The sequence below is a fragment of the Rhinolophus sinicus genome, chromosome 4, assembly GCF_057876585.1.
Source record: "Rhinolophus sinicus isolate RSI-liver-muscle chromosome 4, RSI-T2T, whole genome shotgun sequence".
Classification (NCBI taxonomy): domain Eukaryota; kingdom Metazoa; phylum Chordata; class Mammalia; order Chiroptera; family Rhinolophidae; genus Rhinolophus; species Rhinolophus sinicus.
In genome coordinates, this window is record NC_142504.1 from 96,010,834 (window position 1) to 96,031,172 (window position 20,339).

At 43.6% G+C, this 20,339-nt stretch overlaps 1 protein-coding gene across 2 annotated transcripts in view; it reads left to right on the forward strand.

Moving 5' to 3' along the window:
* Window positions 1-253: 253 nt before the first annotated feature.
* Window positions 254-20,339, forward strand: part of SLC14A1 (solute carrier family 14 member 1 (Kidd blood group)) — a 41,645-nt gene continuing 21,559 nt past the window's right edge. Inside the window, exon 1 of one of the 2 annotated variants that reach the window (XM_019739701.3) lies at window positions 254-400. The gene's annotated coding sequence lies outside the window, so the exon portion shown is untranslated. Of the gene's footprint in view, window positions 401-16,748; window positions 16,877-20,339 lie in introns of those variants that run through there. The other variant, XM_019739700.3, reaches the window with a different exon arrangement.

Sequence of the window (20,339 nt, forward strand, 5' to 3'; positions counted from 1 at the left end):
AACCCTTGTCCCCAGATGAATTTTGACAAGGAGCAGTGGGCCTGACATGGGTACAATGAGAGGCACCGGGCGTCTGGAGGCAGGAGGCACAGAGAACCCTCAAAAGTAAAATGTGCCTCTTTCTCAGTGTTGGGCCCCAGTCCTCCACCCCAAAGGAGACTTGATCAAGAAAAATAAAACCACTAACAGGAAACATCTGGCTTAGGAGGCTGAGCAGATGAGCGAGGCTTCTCATTGGACCCGGAAGTCTACTGATTGGGCAGCCTTGGCCCTAGAGAGGAAGACTAAAGCGATGGGGCTGTGAGCAGCTCCTCCGTCCAAGCTGCTTTCAGTCTGGAGTTTGTCTCCCTGGCCCTGTGGGCACAGGCAGCGCTGGCCTGGTGGAGAGACGTGGCTGCAGGTAAGAAGCTGCATGTGTGCTATGTGCGCAGGTACAGGATGGGGAATAAAGGCTGCCCCAGTGCGGGGACAGAGAGTGGAAGGGGTGGGGAGGCAGTGACAGCAGGTGGACAGGCAGGTAGGCAGGTGGTGCAAATAGAAAGGGAACCCCATCGAGACTTACAGGCAGAAAGCCCTGACCAGGTAGACATCTAAGAGGGAAAGGAGATGGAGAAAAGCAGCATGCAGAGTAGCACACAGAGCAAGTGCTGGGAGGTCCTCTAACTGGAAGAGAGCAAACAACACGTGGGTTTTGGTGGTGAGACAAGGCTCCACCCCTCTGTGAACTGCCTGGCAGGGCCAGGATTGGACAGGGACCGGTGGTGGTTCTCACTCCTCTCCTCACCACTTGCTTCTTGAGGATTCATTTTGAGTCAGGAGGACGCACCAGAATGTTGGAGAGAAACTGTCATCTACAGTGTGGCCTGAGCAGACGTGGCAAGAAGGGTGTGCACATTCCTTCCTCGTTTTCACAGCAGTCACCCCAATGGCTCAGAGAGCAGCCTGTGGGGGCCACTGTTTCTTGAAGAAAACTGTAGTTTTAACGTAAAAGGTGATGTGGACCGTACAATTTAACACCATTTTATATTGTCTGGTATGATTTGTTTCATCTTTGTGGGTCTTATTTCCTAAATGAGGTGGCGATTTCTGAGGCCAGGGACCTCATCTTATAATTATGTGGACACAACATACTCTTGGACCCAAGCACATTGCTGAGCACAGGCTGTCCTTGCTGCTTGATTCAGTGAAGGCTGGGACGCTTAGGCCTGTTATCTGACTAAGGAAAGGGGGTGCCGGGCGGGCTTCCATGGGGAGAGGGAAATAGTGACTAAGTGTTAAGTGGCTAGAGATGGGGATGTCACAGAGCCAATTCCAGTCCCAACTCTTAGCCTGGCTGTTTCCACTCCTTGACTTTGCATCACGTCTATTTCCTCATCTATGAAATGGGAGTAATAATAGCAACTGACTCATGGGTTCGTTGGGAGGATCAAATGAACTAAACTGTGATACTTCCCACACTTGAACGTGCACAGAGATCTCCCGAGGATCTTGTATTCTGGGTCAGTTGGTCCCAGGTGAGGCTTGAGGTGCTGCAATTTACAAGTTCTCAAGTGACCATCAGGTCGCTGGTCTCCAGGCCACCGTTTATGGAGACTATGAGTGGTCCCCAGGCCAGCGGCATCAGCATCACCTAGCAACTTGTTAGACACGCAATTTCTCTGGCCAAACCCAGATCTACTGAACCAGAGACCCTGTGGGTGGGGCTGAGCCACCTGTTACAACAAGCCCTCCAGGGAATTCTGATGCAGGTGGAGTTGGAGAACTACTAAGCTCAGCACAGTACTTTCTTTTCAATCATACAAGTACTGACTTAATTTCCTATGGGGTGTCTAAATCTGTGCTAAGAAGTGGGGTGGGAGCCAAGGCCCTGTCATGTCTCGTAGCCTCAAGAAGCGTGGAATTTAGTTCAAGGAGTCCCAGCTACTGTGTATATAAGGGGTACGGAGCATGTAGGGGGTACTGCTTATTTTAAAAATGTAGATTTATGGTTTTCTGCCACTACCACCCCTAAGGGACTTTGACTCAGTAAGCCTGGATTTTTACAGCAGAAGTCCAGCTTTTTATGACCCTTCTTCTATGATCTAGGACTACACTCTGACAAACAGTGATTTAGAAGGTGAGAGATGACTAAGACCAGAAAACTCACTGGAAAATAACCAGGTGCCAAATTGTATGATGCAGACCCTTGTGTGCTCTACACAGCTTTTGGAAGGGGGAGAAGTTTCTAAAACATGGCAAGCTAAGCAGAGTCCCTTAGGTCGCATGCAGTGTCAAGGTGTACGATCAGGTGAGATGGATATGGCCATAGCGGGTACTCTATCTCCATTAAATCACACAAATCCTACAGAGCTGATCATCTCATTCCCATGTTACAGATCAAATGCCCAAGGATCTAGTAAGTTAGGTGACATATCCACAGATCCCAGCTCGTAAATCTCATAGCCAGAATTTATACCCAAACCCCATGGCTGTCCCTGGAAGTTCTTGAGCAAGGGTGGGACTTGAGGACAGTGACAATTCGGGAATATTACTTCATTAAAGACAGGCAATACAAGTTGGAGACTGAAGTGAGTAACCAGCCTGGACTAGTGACGTCTGGCCAAGGGAATTAAACAAGAGAGGCCAGAACTATTGAACATCATTAAGCGACATGGAGATCTGCAGGGGACAATCATGACAAGGGCAGGAAACCACCGTGGCGTAAACAAAGTGTCAGACGTAAAGTCCAAAGATCTCAATCCACGTGCCATTTCTTTCTAATAGTGACTCTGAGCACAATGTTTTCTGTGCTTGAACCTGTCCTACCATACAAGGTCGGAAAATTAAGTTTGCAAACTCATCCTAGGAAAAGTGCTACATACCTCACTGCTGAATATCACTACAGTCACCTTCAACGTACTCCCCTTGGGAAGCTATGCACTGATGCCAGCACCTAGTCCACCCTTCAAAGCAATTTTGGACTCTTTTTCTGGAATGGCCATCAGAGCTGTCATCATATGACCCTTGGTGTCCTGAATGTCATCCAAATGTCTTCCTTTCAATACTGCCTTTATCGTTGGGTAAAGAAAGAAGTCACTGGGGGCCAGATCAGGTGAGTAGGGAGGGTGTTCCAATACAGCTATTTGCTTACTGTCTAAAAACTCTCTCACAGACAGTGCCATGTGAGCTGGTGCATTGTCGTGATGCAAGAGCCATGAATTGTTGGTGAAAAGTTCAGGTCGTCTAACTTTTTCACGCGGCCTTTTCAGCACTTCCAAATAGTAATAGTAAACTTGGTTAATGGTTTTTTCAGTTCGTACAAATTCATAATGAATAATCCCTCTGATAGCAAAAAAGGTTAGCAACATCATTGCAACAAGTTTGAGAACTTAATTGTCTGATCTCTTAAAATGGAGATTATCATTCTCACTCTGCCTTCCTCGGAGCTTGCCGTGAGAATCACATGTGTTTAAATGTTCTGAAAACTGTAAAATGAGATCGTGTTCATACTCTCAGCTAAGCTGCCTTAAATGTTATTGGACACATTAGTAGACTTAGTCCCAAGAAAATGTTTTCCCAGTCTTTTCACCAGGAATGTATTTTTATGTCCTTATCACCATTTCAGCTCAGACAGCCTGCAGCTCTTCCTTTAGTCTGAAAACTCAATTTAAAAATAAAGATGCTTTTTAATACATAATTCTCAAGATCTTTCCACTGGCTCTATAGAGGAAGGAACTTTTAGGATTTTTTTTTTTTTTTTGTAATACCTTTATTGAGGTATAACTCACATACCATATAATTTACTCACTTAAAGTATACAATACATGGTTTTTAGAATATCCACAAAATTGTGTAAGCGTCACCACCATCGATTTTAGAACATTTTCGTCACTCCAAAAAGAAACCCTGTACCTACTGGCTGTCACTCCCTACTTCTCCCCAACCCATCCAGCCCTAGGTAAATCTACTTTCTTTCTCTATAGATTTGCCTATTCTGGATATTTCATATATATGGAACTATATAATACGTGATCTTTTGTGACTAGCTTCTTTTACTTAGCATAATATTTTCAAGGTTCACCATGCTGTAGCATGGATTAATATTTCATTTTTTATTGCTGAATAATATTCCATTGTATTGTGATACCACGTTTTCTTTATCCATCAGTGAATGGATATTTGGATTGTTTCCACTTTAGGGCTATGGTGAATAATAGTACTATGAACATAAATATATAAGTTTTTGTGTGTTTTATTAATTTCACTTGGATCTACATATAGGAGTGGAATGACTGAGCTTTATGGTAACTATATGTTTAACTTTTGGGAGGGACTGTCAGACTGTTTTCCGAAATGGTTGCACCATTTTACATTGCCACCAGCAGGAATGTATGAGAGCCTTAATTTTCTCCACTTGTGCATCAACAGTTATAGTATCCATCTTCTTTAATTCTAGCTCATCTAGTGGGTATACAGTGGTATCCCATTATGATTTGGGTTTTCATTTTCTTGACAGCTAACGATGTTGAGCATCTTTTCATGTTTGTATTGGCCATGTGTACATATATCTTCTTTGGAGACACATTTATTCATATATTTTGCCCATTTTTTTAAATTAGGTTGTTTGTCTTTTTATTATTGTGTTGTAAGAGTATTTTACATATACTGAATACAAGTTCTTTATCAGATATATAATGTGAAAATATTTTCTATCATTCTATGGGTTGTCTTTTCACTTTCTCGACGATGTCCTCTGAAACATAGAAGTTTTTAATTTTGATTTATCCTTTTTTTTCTTTTGTTGATTGTGCTTTTGTGTCATATCTAAGAAACCATTGCCTAATCCAAGGTAACAAAAACTCTTCTAAGAGTTCTTAGCCCTCAAGAGTTTTAATCCTTATATTTAGGTCTTTGATTTATTTTGAGTTAGTTTTTGTGTGCAGTGTGAGGTAAGATCCTCAGTCTTTTGCATGTGAATATCCAGTTGTCCCAGGACCATTTATTGAAAAGACTATTTTTCCCACTTACAGGGAAACTTTTTTCAGAACCCAGAAAAAATGTAATTTACATTCCTATTGTTCTAAGGTAATACTTCCCAAACTGCTCTATCACGAACCTTAATAAACGTGTAACTGGAAAAAAAGAAAAAGAAAAAAGTCACATGATTAACAAGATCCAGGTACATTAAGTTACATAAAGTTAAACATCTTTCTTTACTGTAGAGTTTTCCAAAGACGTTAGTGCCAAGGTGCTTTAATGAATCTCTCATTCTTACTTTATCAGAGAAGGCTCTTTATGCTGGCAACAAAGCAGCATCTCTAGATGCACATTTCCAAGGAACTTGGGTTTTGAATTCGCTCTTTTAAAGGGATGAACTCATTCATTTGAATTCTGTTAAGATGTTTTAAGTTTGCTCTTTGAGAATTAAGCCATCATCATGGTTGGAGTCTGTGTGTTTTACAGAGTTGCATCTTTTATCGTTAACCAGGTCAGAGCAGAAATGACAATAGCCTGTGAATTCCTCTGGATTCCTGTTGACAACTGGTTTTGGACCCACATTTTTAGTTTACTGTTGAAGCACCCATTTTTTTAAAGTTAAATATTAATATTAAACAGTATTGTTTTTTGAAAGTGTGGTCCAAGAACCACCTGCAAACAAACCACTTGGATGTGGTTTTAAAATGCAGGTCCCTGGGGCCCCTTCACATCTAATCATCAGAAACCCTGAAGCTGGAACCCAGATGCTGCACTTTCAAGTTCCCCCGTGATTCCGTGCACACTCAAGGTTGCGAATTGCTATTTATCCTACAATGAAGGGAGAGAGCCAAGTTGTTTGTAGAGATATGGGGGTCAGAGGCTAACAGGTACCTAGGATGGATCTGCCTTTTCCTGTACCTTGTTTCCTTTCCTTTCTTTCCCATCTCCACTGTCTACTTCTGTGCCGTTTTGCATGGTGACACATCCTGAGCATAAGATCGCCAAATTTAGGCAGACCAGTGCTTTGGGGCTTATGATACCTACATATTATCACTAGAGGGCGCCAAAGTATCTCCAAAAGCTTGAGCAAATCTTTTCTGTCCTTTTCCACCGCAAGCGCTCTGCACAGGCCTGTCCCCCACCTCACCGACGCTCAAAAAGACATCAGGTCACATGGGAGGGCATAGCTACTAAGAAAAGCACTTAGTTGTGAGGCCTGGGAATTTGCTTAATGGCTCTGAGCCCAAGTTTCTCATCCTAACAAGGAAATAACACAAATATGTTAGTGTAGTTCTTTTAATGGTTAAGTGAGATAATAAAGGTAAAGCTGCTTGATTAGCTCTTAGCTACTATATTATTTTACCATAAGGCAGTAATTTGCATTGCTAGGAAACCAGAAACCTTGAATTGCAAATATAAATTTAAATTTTTTTATTAATAAATTGTTAACAAATTTAAGTTCAGTCTTGGTTGTCTGTCCTCTATATCCTTAGAAACCTTTTCATCTCCTCTATAATATTTTTATCTAAACCTTGTAATTTTGCCTGCAGCACAGTTCATGACACCTGTCGTGAGCAGAAGAGAGCAGGTTAGCTTAGGCGAGCCTCCCTCCTACAAAGCAGCTCAGCTCCAAGCTCACACTCACTGGGTTTCTTCCCTCAGACTGTGCGAGGTCGTAAAAGATAGGTGTCATTCAGCTGTTGTCTCCTAATTAATTGTGCTGTAATTAGCATAATAACTCCTTCTGTGGAGACAATTATTGTGATAGAGGAGGTAGTGGTGGAAGAGGTGGAGACAGTGGCCAAGCTGGGAGCAGTAGAGGTGATGGAAGTGGTAAAATTGATGGTAGAGGTGGGGGTGGAAGTGACACAGGTGGTTGTGAAGCTGGTGAGGGGGGAGGGTTGAAGGAGGTAGGGAGGTGGTGGTGGTGATGGTAGAGGTGCACATGGAAGTGGTGGTGAAGGTGGTGGGGGGATTGGTAAAGGAGGTGGGGAAATGGTGGTAGTCTCTTAGCATCAGCAGAGAATCCACCTGCCTAAAGGATAAATCCCAAACTCCTGAGCTTGACAAAGCGATTCATGATCCAGCTGCTGCTTACTTCTTTCGCTTCAGTTTTCATGAGCCACGCACACATCCTCACACATACTCAGACACACACACACGACCACTAACCTCTTCCACATTAGAATACCTGCTGAGCCTCAGACCCAATGCACCTTAATTTTATTCTGTCTTTGTTCATACTATTCTTGTCATCACTTGCGTCCATTTTCCACCAGAAATACTCCTATTCAGTCTTAACACCCAGTTGAAATGTCACTAGCGTCTTTTGTGAGGGCATCTCTGATTCTCAAGGCAAAGTCAAGTTTCCTTTCTCTACACTTCTGTGGTATTCTGTGCATACCTGAACTCGAACACTTTTAATCTAGCTTATAACAGGCTGATGGGACTCCAAGGATCCCTTTACACTTAACCAAGAACTCGGGTCCAAGGCCCTCAAGCCAGCAGTCACTCCATTACAGTCTTGAATGCCTACTATGAGGTCGAGTGGCAGAGCTCAGACAGCCTGAAACAAATCAATTTTTAACATATATCCAGAAAAGTGAAAAAAATCATAAGTGAACACTTCATAAATGAATTTCCAATAGATAAACATACTCACGTGACCATCACCCAGATCAGGAAACAGAATATGACCAACATCCAGAAGCCCCACAACAATTGTATTTAAAAATGCTTTATAACTATTTAAACTTAGGATTTTTAAAATGAGCTATCAAATTTCAAATATGTGACTAGTTACTAGCTTTTCAAAGACATTTTAGAAGTTACAGAAGCCAAATGCCCCCCGAGGAAGTCACTCTGAGGTTCTGGAGACACTGTGTTCTATTCCTGAGCAAAACTGATGCCCTCAGCTCACCCTGGCCCCACACTCGGCACGTCGGAGCCTCAGAGCTGGGCCGAATCTGGCGAGGCAGGTACGCGGTCTAATTGAGTGAAACCACTACTGATGTTCGGAGAACAAGGTCATGGTGACTATAGGCACATTCCAGGCAGGAGTTAATAAAAGTGAGATGGAGAACGACTATTATTTGTTCCTTCTAACTCTGTGCTGGTCTCTTTGGTGGGGACTTGTCGTATACTATCCCAATGGGGTCATCTCCATCTTAAAAAAGAGGAAGCTGAGGAAAGCTAACAGGACTTGGACAACAACGTCTACATATTATAATGCTTGGAAGCCTGAGAACCAGGATTTCAATCCCTATGGCTCCCAAGAACATCTTTCTAGAAGGAACAGCATAGGCAAAGACCCTGGAGTGGTAATAAGGACAGTTTGTCCTGGGCACTTCTACTCTGGGGGAACTGACACACCCATGTAATGTCCTCTTGAGGAGCAATGAGAGTTAAATATGGAAGGGGAGGGTAGCTCCTTATTACAGAGGGAAGGTCCTAAACACAGGTGGAGGAGCTTTAATGGGACGCTTCTTCCATTGGTCCAAACCAGCTGCTTTGCCCCTCCTGTCCTTCCATATCTTCCAGCTGTGATGGTTAAGAATTCGTGGTGGGGATTTGGTGCATGCATGTGTGATATCTTGATATCTATTTTTCTTCTGCATTTATGCAGATGCCTTGATGTTTTGTGTGGGTGTGTTTGGTAGTCCCTGCTGCCCTAGTATTTTTCATTAGAGAGAATGTACTTGCTCTATTATTAACGTATCACCTGGGCCCCCAGTATCACACATTTGGGACGGCACCCTAACCTTGTGAACTAATGTGCTTACAGGAGAAGCACAAGCCCAGCAGCCCACATGAGGTGACAGGACAAAAAGCCGACGTGTATGTACACAGATTCTAGTACATTCCTCCTTTATCTTGAGAGCTCCCTCTGTTCCAGGAAAGAGTACTGGGCAGCACGTTTCCTACCACCCCCTCAGGCTGACCGTCAAGTCCCTTCCTGAGGGCCTGCCCAGGTGCCTCAATGCCCTCTGCTGTTGGCAGCTGTAGTGTCAAAGGCACCACGTGCCCTGGAGGCAGTTGGCTGGGCTGGTGCCTCACTCTGCCACTCACCAGGATGGGAGAGTTCACCTCGCCAACTCTCTGCGTCTTCAGATTTTAAAGGAAAGATGATGCCACCTGAAGGGACTGAGGAGCATCTGCCCTCCACCCCCCAAGAGACAAATCATGGCTGGCAGAGCCCCATGGAGGGTTCTAGTGCAGGCACTGCTGACTAGACTTCTGAGGAGTGCCTCTGCTCACCCCTCCTCCTCCTCCTGCCTTCTAACAGGGACCAAAGCTGCTTCTAATTGCTCCCCTACCGTCCCAGAAGACACGCCCATGCTCTTATCTTCCCTGTCACTTCTGGGTAAACAGTCCCCAAATTCAGTGTCTCCAGCCCTGAATCCTTGCCCAGACAGGAGTCCTTCATCTCCAAATGTGTCCTGGGCATTTCCACCTGCCCATCCAGACACCTCAAAAACAGTGTCACAAAATTACCTCTGTTACCTTTATTCTACTTCATATTGTCATTTCATAATTTTTAGTGAAGTGCACTTATTATAAGTATACAGCCTAGTGAATTTTCACAAATGAACACAACTCAGGTAACCAACACGCATCCAGGTCAAGACACAGAACATTATCAACACCCCAGAAGTTCCCTTGGTGCCCCCTTCCAATGGTGATTCATATCCCGATTTCTCTCAGTTTAGCCTGTGTTTGAACTTTGTATAAATGAAATATTGTGTCTGGCTTCTTTAGCTCAACATTGTAATTTGCATTCATACTATTGCATGGCGTTGTAGGTCATTCATTCTCTTGTGGTGCCAATAAATAATTTTTTATCCACTCTACTGTTGATAGGTGGTTAGATTTCCCATTTAGGGCTGTTACAAATAGCCCTGAATCGAATGCTGTGATGTATGTCTTTTGGTGTGATTGTATATATGCATTTCTTTTGCATAAATCCTTAGGACAGCACTGCTGGGCTGTAGCGTGTGCCGATGTCACTCTCGTAGATACTGCCAGACAGTTTTCTGAAGTGGGCATCTCCACGTCCATTTCCATCAGCAGTGTACGTGAGTTCTGGTTGCTCCACCTCCTCACCAACACTTGGTGCCGTTTTTGATTCTCCCGTCCTTCACCCCTTGCCTAAAGGGATCTCTTTTTCCTCCCCAACACTCTCATACTTGCAGCCTTTCCCCTTGGGACTGCCCTGCTGTGGGCACCGTGAGCGGCCCTCCCTGCTTTGGCCTTCAAACCACCCCATGAACCACTCTCAGATAATCTCCCTACATGCTGCTGTCGTCGTCACACTGCTCTATCCACAGAATTTCAATCGCTCCTGATCGCCAGTGATTTTCGAGCTCTAGCTGTTTATTTATCTGGCTTGTTGACACACTGCAAACCTAATCAGTGGTCTGCCATCCTCGTCTTTTCTTCAGGTCTCAGTGCTGCCTTTCTAGTTCCCACATGTCGTTTTCCAATGCCTCATCCCTCTTCCTGTAAGTCTCGGACATCAACTTGTTTGGCAAGAAAACTGTCCTCTTTGTTAGCAGAGCTATAAGAAGCCCCCAAGCTGGGCAGAGCCTTCAGAGTCTTCCTAACACTCTCACTTCCAGAGAAGCTCCAAGTTATTGAGAACTTCCAAAAAAATACTAGTGACTTGCCAAGTGTCTCATGACTTTCCTAAAGGGACAACAATCGCTTCTTATTTGCTGGTAGCATTTATTGGAGCTGACAGCAGGCAGAGCTTAGGATTTTAACTGGATGGAGAGAAGAGGGGGTAACAAACAGAAATTTCAAGTTGGCTCTGCTTTTCAACCTGCTTTTTAGTGAGAGAAGCATCCTCCGCAGCTATAGGTTTCAAGCATCTGCCACATTTAAGGAGGTTTTGACTAGTGGACATTTTTTGAAACCTCCTATCATTGCAGAGAAATAAACGCATGGGAAATAGAAAGCAAGTAAATTTTGCTTACTCCTTTCAAATATTAGAAGGCAAGTAAAACTTGTGTTTAATGTTTGCTTGCAGTTCACTATTGTTATTATTTGAATGTATGTATACTTTATCCAAGGGACCCCAATACACTCTACTTCATATTGTCCATATTTAAAGCTGAGAGCATAATTTTGCTATTTTTAAATGGTCATAGAGGTTCGTAATTCCATCTTTTCTTTTATGTTATAGTATTTTTCTTCCCTATACTTTCTTTGATGCTGTTTTTGGTAGAGGTACAATGCCTGGTTGGTGTACCGTATCATGAGGAAGCAACATCAGAGGGTTGTCAATTGAGATGTCTTATGCATACATGAAGAAGCATTTCTTTCCTTGGGAACCCAAGTGGGGGCTGGAGTGATGGCCCATGACTCACAACACACACCCTCCAGCGCAATCACAAAGCTGGTCACAGCCCACAAACATACCATGCTTCTCTCTGCTGACACTAACGTTTCTTCCTGAAATGCTGTTCCCTCTTTTCCTGCCTTCACTACATGCTATTCAAATGTTAACGAAGGGCCTTACGATGCCCATTTCTTCAGTAAAGCCTCCTCTGCCTACTCCAGATACCACTGATAGTACCCAAACTCTTTTAGCACTAAATTGTGTGGGCTATAGAAAGTACAGTTCCACCCAGGGTGTTTTAGCTTTGGGCCAAAGGAGTTGTATACCAGGGTGGGGTGGGGGGAATCATTGCAGGGGTCCTAGGGTCAAAAGGCCAAGGAATCCGTGATGGAGAACCAAGGGGTGGAGCTCACCCAGGAAAGCGCTTAGGAAAATCCCTGAGACCCTGGTGCGGGAGTTGCTCTTGCAATACAGGGAGTGTCAGTCCTGTGGGTGGGCAGGAGGCAGAGGCCTCTGACTAGATCATAGGAGCCACTGCCAGACTCCCTGGGCAGGAGGAGGCCTGCCCCTGTACGTGCAAGCATCAGCCTTTCGTGATCTGCGATAATCTGTCCTGATGACTGAGGGCTGTCAGGCACCACCAAGCCTACGTGATGCCATCAGCTCTGTGCTGAGGGTGGGACCCGCTGGGGTTGCTTGATGGAGTCTAATGGGATGAGGAAGCTTTGCCTAGAGCACCGCCACTGGCCGATGTGTGACAGTGTGCTCCACGCTGCCAATTGGAATGCAATTATGACTCACTCGGATTCACCATGGTGTCTCCAACCAAGACACTGGAATTTGTACGCTGTCACCACTCCAAGGGCATGAATCCATCCCTTTTCACTAAGTCTCAAGGACAGGAATTCTTAAGAGTACTGCTTTTCAAATTTTAATGTGCATGCAAACCACCCCCCACCCCCCACCCCGGCCGGGGATCTGGTTTAAATGCCATTTATGGTTATGAAGGTCGAGGATGTGAATGGTGCACCCTTAGAGTACATTTGTGCAGGGCACGACCTGCACACCTTCAGGTTGTGGGCACCAGAAACCTACATGATGGGCCTTACCCTGTCGTGCATTTAATTTAAAGGCTGGAAAGAACGTGATGCATGTGGTCATCTGATAAAAGTCAGAGGTAGGGATGGAGTTTCCCTCGCCCTTCTGCCATGTGCAAGAGAACCACCAGCTATTAAATAGAGTTGAACAATTGCACAACTGCATTTAAGAGCTAAAAATGGAGGCACTGTAGTGCCTCCTGGCATCACCTAGCTCCATGGTGCCCTGGCAAGGGCAGGCGGTGGAGGTTTGAGAGAGACGTTTGAGAAAGAGATTTGTGTGCCTGCTTGCCTCTTGGCTCCACGGCTAGGGAATTCCTACTACAAAGGGTATCCCCTTCCATCCCCCCCTCACCCACCACCGAGTGGCTTTCTGGGTCAGTGGGAGTTTGGACTGTCATCTGGTGCCTTTTTGTCTGACTACCAAACTAAACGTTGTGGGCTCAGAACACACTGCCGAGGAACATTCTGTTCCAGACTCGCTGTCTTTGCTTCTGTCGTTATGGGGGTTCAGAGGATAGAAAGAGAAGAATGAGAATGTTTTTTCTTTAGCACATTCTCTTCCATTTAGAAAAGGGCTGCTCAGGATGCAGGATGCAGAAGAGCCCTCTGCAGCAGTTCTCGCCTGTAGAATCCCTGAGTGAGGGCCCTACCCAGCTGCGCTTGGGGCACAAACGATTCGTAAAGTGAAACTGCCTATAGCTAGGTCACTATCAAGCAGCCACCAGAGTGAAATAGAGTTGGGATGATTTCTGAGTCAAACAATACATAGTTAGAGAGATCGACAGGTGCAAGACATTGTAGAAAATATTAAAATCATGTCATTATCCGTAGTTTTGTTCTCCCTTCTTCCCCTTTTCTTCCCTGACTTTTTATCTCCTCTTACAAATATTTTGTGAACTTCCTCAAAACCTCTCTGGAAAGAAAGAGATCTGTTATGAATATAGAGGCATATTAGAGCCTGACTTTGTCATCCAGGATCTTCCAGCCTAGGTGGGCCTTTGCAAAAAAAAAAAAAAAAAAAAAAAATTTAATAATAGATAATACCAGAATTGTTGCAGTCCCCATCTTCAATGAGGAATATAGACATAAATTGCTCTCAGCTCCCAGGAGTGCAAGCATGGATAGGAGTCAGCCGGGAAAGCCAAATAGAGGAGGAACGAAAGCTGGGTGTGAACGTGGAGAGAGTGGGTAGGGAGAGAGGAGAGAGAACTTTCTAGCGGCCAAAAATTTATGGAGAAGCTCCAAAAGGTGGAAAGCTCTACGTATGTTCTCTTGTGATTGAGCCAGACAGCGGGGTGGAAGATGAGTTCAGAGAATAAGGAGAGTGGAGAGACACACAAGGAGAAGCACTGGAAAACACTCAGGGGAGACGGAACGGAAAACAGCGTCAGGGATTAAACACTAGGGAAATGATACTCTGTAAATGATACCAGGAGGTGCTGGAGAAAGAACTGAGAAAAAGTCATTGAATTGTGCAATTAGGACTGTTTTAAAATACAGTATGCACTCTTTATTGGGTGCATACTGTATTTTAAGACATTTCCCTAGTGTTTAATCGTCCCTCTGATCTCCAGCTTGGGAGCTCTTTCCAAAGCCACAGCAACTCTGCAACCGCAGACCCTGGCATCTTGGGATCTTGCAGTATGAGAACTTGGTGAGTTTGATCAGCCAACTACCTCGTTCAGGGTTCTCGCCAAATACTTGTCTCCAGGCTCATAACTATACGCCTTCTGATGTCAGAGCCAGAAAAAAAGCTCTTCCCCTGGCTCAAGCTGGGAGGAGGGACCCTTACAGGAATCCTCAAGGACAAACCAACCCTGACTGAGAGATGCAGATGTCAAAACGTGCACCTCTTTTGTCAAGTCCAGAGCTTTACATGCCTCAGTGCCAGACTTCACCATGACCTTGTAAAGGAAGTAAACTTACCCCACTTCACACTGCGGAATCTAATATTCAGAGAGGGTGAGTAACATACCTAACGTGAGCTTAGGCAAGGGACACAGGTAGTAAGGAACAAAGCTTGGTTTCAAACTCAGGTCTGTCTAACTCAGAATCCCACCTACTTCACATTGCCTTGTGAATACCACGTACAAGGCTGTATTTTGTGAGCAGCACATAAGGTTTGATGAGGTGTGGCTTCACAGGGACCAGGAGAGGCCAGGGAGGAAGGGTGGAGGAGGAGATTGTTCTGCCAAGAAAACTTGAGACTTACTACATACCCTCAGCCCCTGACCAGGGCCACTGAAGCAGAAGGTTTCATGGGTGTTGAGGTGGCTTCAGGACAAGGTCTATAAATATATGTTGGTGGTTGGTTTGTGCTGGTTTCAGCTTATCAATAACCCGTGTTGTGGCTAGACCCTTGTGGTTGTTATAACAGTTGCAAGACACCCTTCAACAATAACCGTGAGGAAACTTTGATAAATATTTATTACTCACAGGGCCTGGAAATTACACAGCCTACCTGGGGACGTTGTGGGTAGAGAGACAGAATGCACATTTGCATGGGTCTGGAGTTCTGCTTTTATTGGGGTTTAGGGTGGGGACCTAGGTTTTCTTGAGCTTTCTCTTTTTGACTTTGAAAAGGAATATACCTGTCAAAAAAGACTCCTTGTGGTTAACTGCACCCAAATTTATAATCAGAGTTAGCAGCCATTGTTTACAGGGGGCCTCTCTCACACATGCAGTGTTTCAGGGAAAACACTGCATGTGTGACGGGGCTTGACAAGGCTCCTGCACTGTGTTGCTGCCGGCTGAGCCAACCCTTATAAAGGAGTTTTTTTAATCATTTTTGGACCAATGGGCTGAGACCTGTCCCATCCAAGCAGAGCTGTGCAACTATAGCCTCATTTGCATCTTTACCGACCAATCAGGATGTGGAATTCCAACCCATCAGGACGATGCTATGTGGGCCAATCAAACTGTGCAAATTTGGATTTCTCATTTGCACAGAGTGAATGATCAACCATTTGTGCAATTCTATTCATTGAATTACTATCATTATGATTATTATTACTATGAAGGAGTATAGCCCACTGGCATAAGCAACTTACGGAAACAGTCATGTGATTCCTTTCATTCCTATACTAGGCCTTCAAATAATCCTCTTGTGATTCATTTTTCTCTTTCAGGGTAACCCTAGGAGTTTCTTTTCTCCTTACTTTCCTAGAAAAAAAAAAAAATGTTGGAGGGAGATATGGCTGAATCTCAAAATTCTAATCATGGTTTCGCTCTCAGGCCCCAGACACACACACACACACACACACACACACACACACACACACACACACACACACACGAGGCACCTGGAGGCAAGGAGTCCCCAAGAAGCAAGAAACCCTGTGGTTTGGCGGGTATCCAGGGGATGGAGCCAGAGAGTTGCCAGCGCTTTGCTGACCACTGACAAAGGCTTTCAACTCATCCAGGTGGGCGCGAGGCCAGAGGAACGACTGATGACATCTGCACAGCTTTCTGTGGGTTTGGGGTTATTTTCTTCCTTAATCCTGTGTTCATGGAAGTGCACCTGAGTTAGAGTTCTACCATAACAGAACATGCCACAATACTGACAGGAAGAATGAGGAAGAAATGGATTTTTCACTTGAATTTTACATTCCTCTGCTATGGAATGTTTGCCTCTGGACTTTTAAAAGGCAGCAGAATTTGTCCTGGGGTTCTCATGTAGATGGAAGGACATTCCAGGGAAACACTTATATTAATATTTTTGTTTTCTTCTCACTGGGGGAAAAGGTAGCTTGGTTCCCAGAAAACAAATTGTCTATCTCTTGTTCTCCTCACCCTCGCACCACACCCCTTGGGACCTTGCTGGATTCTTACATCTGTGCAGAAGCTGTGTCAAGTCTAAGAGAAAAAAATTCCCCCGGGAACAGCCACTTAGCTCCAGAGTCTATTGCATAGCAACCTGCCCGTTGGTTTTTTATTTGTTTTTCATTTTTATGGTTCCAATCATTGGGGTTTTTTTTTCCCGCCTTTTTTTCTTTTCCCCTTAGTTTCAGGTGTACAAAACAATGTAATAGTGACACTTACGCCCGTTGGTTTTTAAAGTGACACTCTGTTGATCCTTTTCAGTTACAACTCTTCCAAAAAATATTTCAGGGTGAGGGTAGGAGCTGCAGCAAACAGCATAAACAAGAAAAAGATGAATCTGAGGAGGATTATCACTGGGCAAAGACCTCGGAACAACATGAAAAGGATGGAAAGCTGTTGGCACCGAATCAGGAACAGAGAGAAAGAAAGAGACATCAGGTAGAGGACAGGGGACCAGTTTCTCAGCAATGCTTTGGCACTGGTGCCTGAAGTGGGAGGAGAGAGCCAAGTGCACGGATATGCAGAGTGGGGTTCTGAGTATAAAACTGTTAGGTGCCTCCCTCGCAGCACTGCCTCCTCCTAAACACCCTCCCTTTCAGCAGAGCCCAGCCGGCCTTTATCAGCCAGTGCCTTCTGCCGCCAGGAAGCCAGCTGCAGTGTGAGTACCCTCCTCATTTCTCTTCATTTCCAACTGTTCATGGTTGGGGGCTTGTCTTCTCAGTCTGCTTTAAGTTTTGCTCTTTTTCCCTTTTTTTGTGTGTTTTTGTTTTTGTTTTAATGGACAAATATTTCAGATGGTCGGAACTAAGCAGAAGCAGCAAAGTCAGCATTCTGGGAGATTAGAAAGCAATTTCCCAAAAAGCCACAGGCTTCTTCCTGGAAGCTTGAAAGCAATGTCTTTGTTTATGATTTCTGAGGCAGGGTGGGAGCAGCACCTGAGCTCTGTATGGAAGAGGGTTTTCAACAAAGTGTCTACTGGACGTGCTAAATGACTCTGAGTTCTCCAACACTGTACAGAAGTTTCAGGTTGTGTTCTTTAAATTATTAAGTAAACCTGGAGACATATCAATATGACTCCAAAAACAGGGGGGTACTGTCCATGGCCCTTTCCTACTGTGGTTTTGTGGATCTTTCTGTGTGTGCTGTCGTGCTGAAGGGAGTGTGCTCACCCATCAGGAGAACTCATCAGGCACACTGGCGGCGCAAATTTGCCAGGTTCTTTGTAGCTGCACTTTCTAATGTGGAATTCAGACCTCAAGGCTTCTAGGAGTGGTGTGTTCCGAGGAGAGAGGTATTTTAATCAGGAGACGAGAATAACTGACAGCATTTTGTTTCTGATTACAACTTTAAAGAAAACTGAACACTTCCCACTACTTAAAACAAAAACTACCTAAAATAAAGATTGGCGTAAGTACCAAATAAATGTCAGGCTCACAAGTCTCTTTAATAGGATGGAGCATGAATGTTTAAATGCTTTCTTCTATATCCATGTCCAAAACTTTACATTATTTTTTAAAGTGATACAGAAATACCTCATTTTATTGCACTTTGCTTTATTGTATATTGTGGGATTTTTTTTTTTTTTTTTTACAAAGTGAAGGTAAAACCCTCCACCAAAAAATAGATTAAATAAACTCGCCAAAGGCTCAGATCATTGTTAGCATTTTCAGCAATAAAATATTTTTAATCAAGGTGTGTAGTTTGTTTTTAGATGTAATGTTATTGCACATTTAATAGACTACAGTATAATAGAAACATAACTTCTGTATGCCCTAGGAACCCAAAAATTCATGTGACTTGCTTTATTGTGATAATCATTTTATTGCAGTGGTCTGGAGCTAAACCCGCAGTATCTATGAGGTACTTCTAGAGGTATCTATATACTTGAGACGTAGAAAATTGAAGACTTTCAGGTCTCTCCAATTGTACTAATTTCTAATACTTGCTGACAGTACAATGGGTTTTATTTTGTGCAATAAATGTTGGTTTAATTGACATTTTGATATTGCCTTGTATTAGAATGCTGGGCATTGTTTTGTTTCAATAGTGATCTGGGCAATTAAAAGTATTGTCTGACTCCTGCCAAAAAGCAGCTTCCAGAATAATCTAGGGATGTTAAGTTCAGCATACACAGGCCTGGTTGTGGATGTGTCAGTAATACGGGAAAATGAGGCTTACTTTGAGACACAGGAAAATGTTTATTTGGCAGAGCAGTCACTGCTTCCAGAAAGGGCAGGGGGTGAAACTGGGGATGGCCGAATCCTTTGTCGTACGCGTAGGTCAACCCCCATCTCAGACTTCTTTCAAGGCAACCATGGAGACAGCCTGTGTTCACTGTATCACTGAGCCCTAGGACCTACTGCAGACTGCATTCAGAAGCTGCTCATACTCTGTTGACTTGACTAGAATCTTGGGCAGCATTTAATGTGCTCCTGACTGGAAGACAGAACCACCAGGGCTTACCAATTCCATCGGGCTGACTGCTGAGGGAACTTGCAAAGTTCCCACTCTGAACCTCAGTTTTCTATAAAATGAAGGCTTGAACTATGGGCTCCCTCACACGCCACCTAGCTCTCAGCTTTTTCTGTCTCTAAGAAAATACGGATGTTAAGTTCAAGGATGTGGTTCTCCCAGATGTGTGTGATTTTGGGGAAAGGCAAGAACCATGCAGGAGCAGACGCGGTAAACATACACTCTGAGAAAATGTGACAGTCCTGCTTGTCTCTTTCTTCTTTCATCCTGTTTTCTGTCTTTCTTTTCTTTTTTAACTGTGTATGAGATGACAGTCTAACCATTGGGCTTCTTAATGTTGTTCTTTATCAAACAAAAATATAGATGTACCATAACCCACAGACACATCATTTTTGTACTTACCGAGCCAGATAGTTTAACCACAGATACATACACATACACAATTTTTTCTAAGACATGACAGTAATATTTTCCACAATTGTGGATTGTTCTGAGTCACTCTAGTAAAGTATAAGTTCTCAGGTTTCAAACCATGCCAGTAGAAAAAAGTAAAAATTAAATAAAAGGGGGAGAAAAGAAGGAATACCACACATACAACTTTTCTGGAATTTCTGAAGGAAGAATTATATCTTTGGATGCAATGGAAGTTTTAAAAACTTGGTCCAGAAAATCACATGGCACACATCTTGGTTTAGATGCTGGACAGTCGAACTGCAGAGTTTTGATAACCATGAAAAAAGCTAGGAAAAAGTAGTCTGGGGTTTTTTACTTATCCTGCTTCTCTTTCATTAGGGTTTCATTCTTTTGTTTTCTTGTCCTGTTTTTCTGGTTGATATTAAATGGCCTGCTTCATTGGACTTGAGAAGTTTGAGCATCAGTAGAAGGTCCCCAATCCTTTACTTTGTATCACCCTCCCGATTAGGATGTGTGGGTTCTTAAAGTTCCCTAAAGAAATGCATCCACCCATCCCAATATGTGGATACTAGAGAGACAAATGGCAATGAGGTTGGGCTAGGGACTCAAACCAAAAAAGTTCAGTCTTTATTTAACTTTGGGTAGCTCCACAGGGAACTCAGGTCATTCAAGTTTCCAGTCACGTCAGGCCAGTTATAATATCAGGTTTTGTATCTGTATCTCCAAAATCTCTGAGGTGACGGTATATTTAAATCCCTCTAAAATAAATAAATATAGGCTGGAAATTTTGAGAACATGAATTTGTTCATCCTGGAACAACCCATATACCTAGTTATCTCTTTACTTAATGGAAAATGCCACTTTAAAGTTTTCATTCAATGCTGCCTCTGTAGAAGCTGATTTGCTCACTTATAGCAACTCTAGGCAGGTTGTACCCAAGCTTGTCATTCTGGGCTGAAGCCTGATGATTCTGATACGTTGGCATGGCTTTGAAAATGAGTCACTATAGCTGAGGAAGGAGTTAATCAACCACTATTTCAGTTATGAGATTTAAAGAGGGAGATATTTGAAAAATAAATGATAGCTACCATCTAGATTATGAAATAAAAGGCAATTTTTTCATAATTATTTAATAATTCAGTTTTATATGTTTAACTATGGGGCCCGTGAGCTCCATAGAGACTTAGCGTTGGCTCCTGACCGCCAGCAGTTTTCAATTTAAGAATGTCTTAATG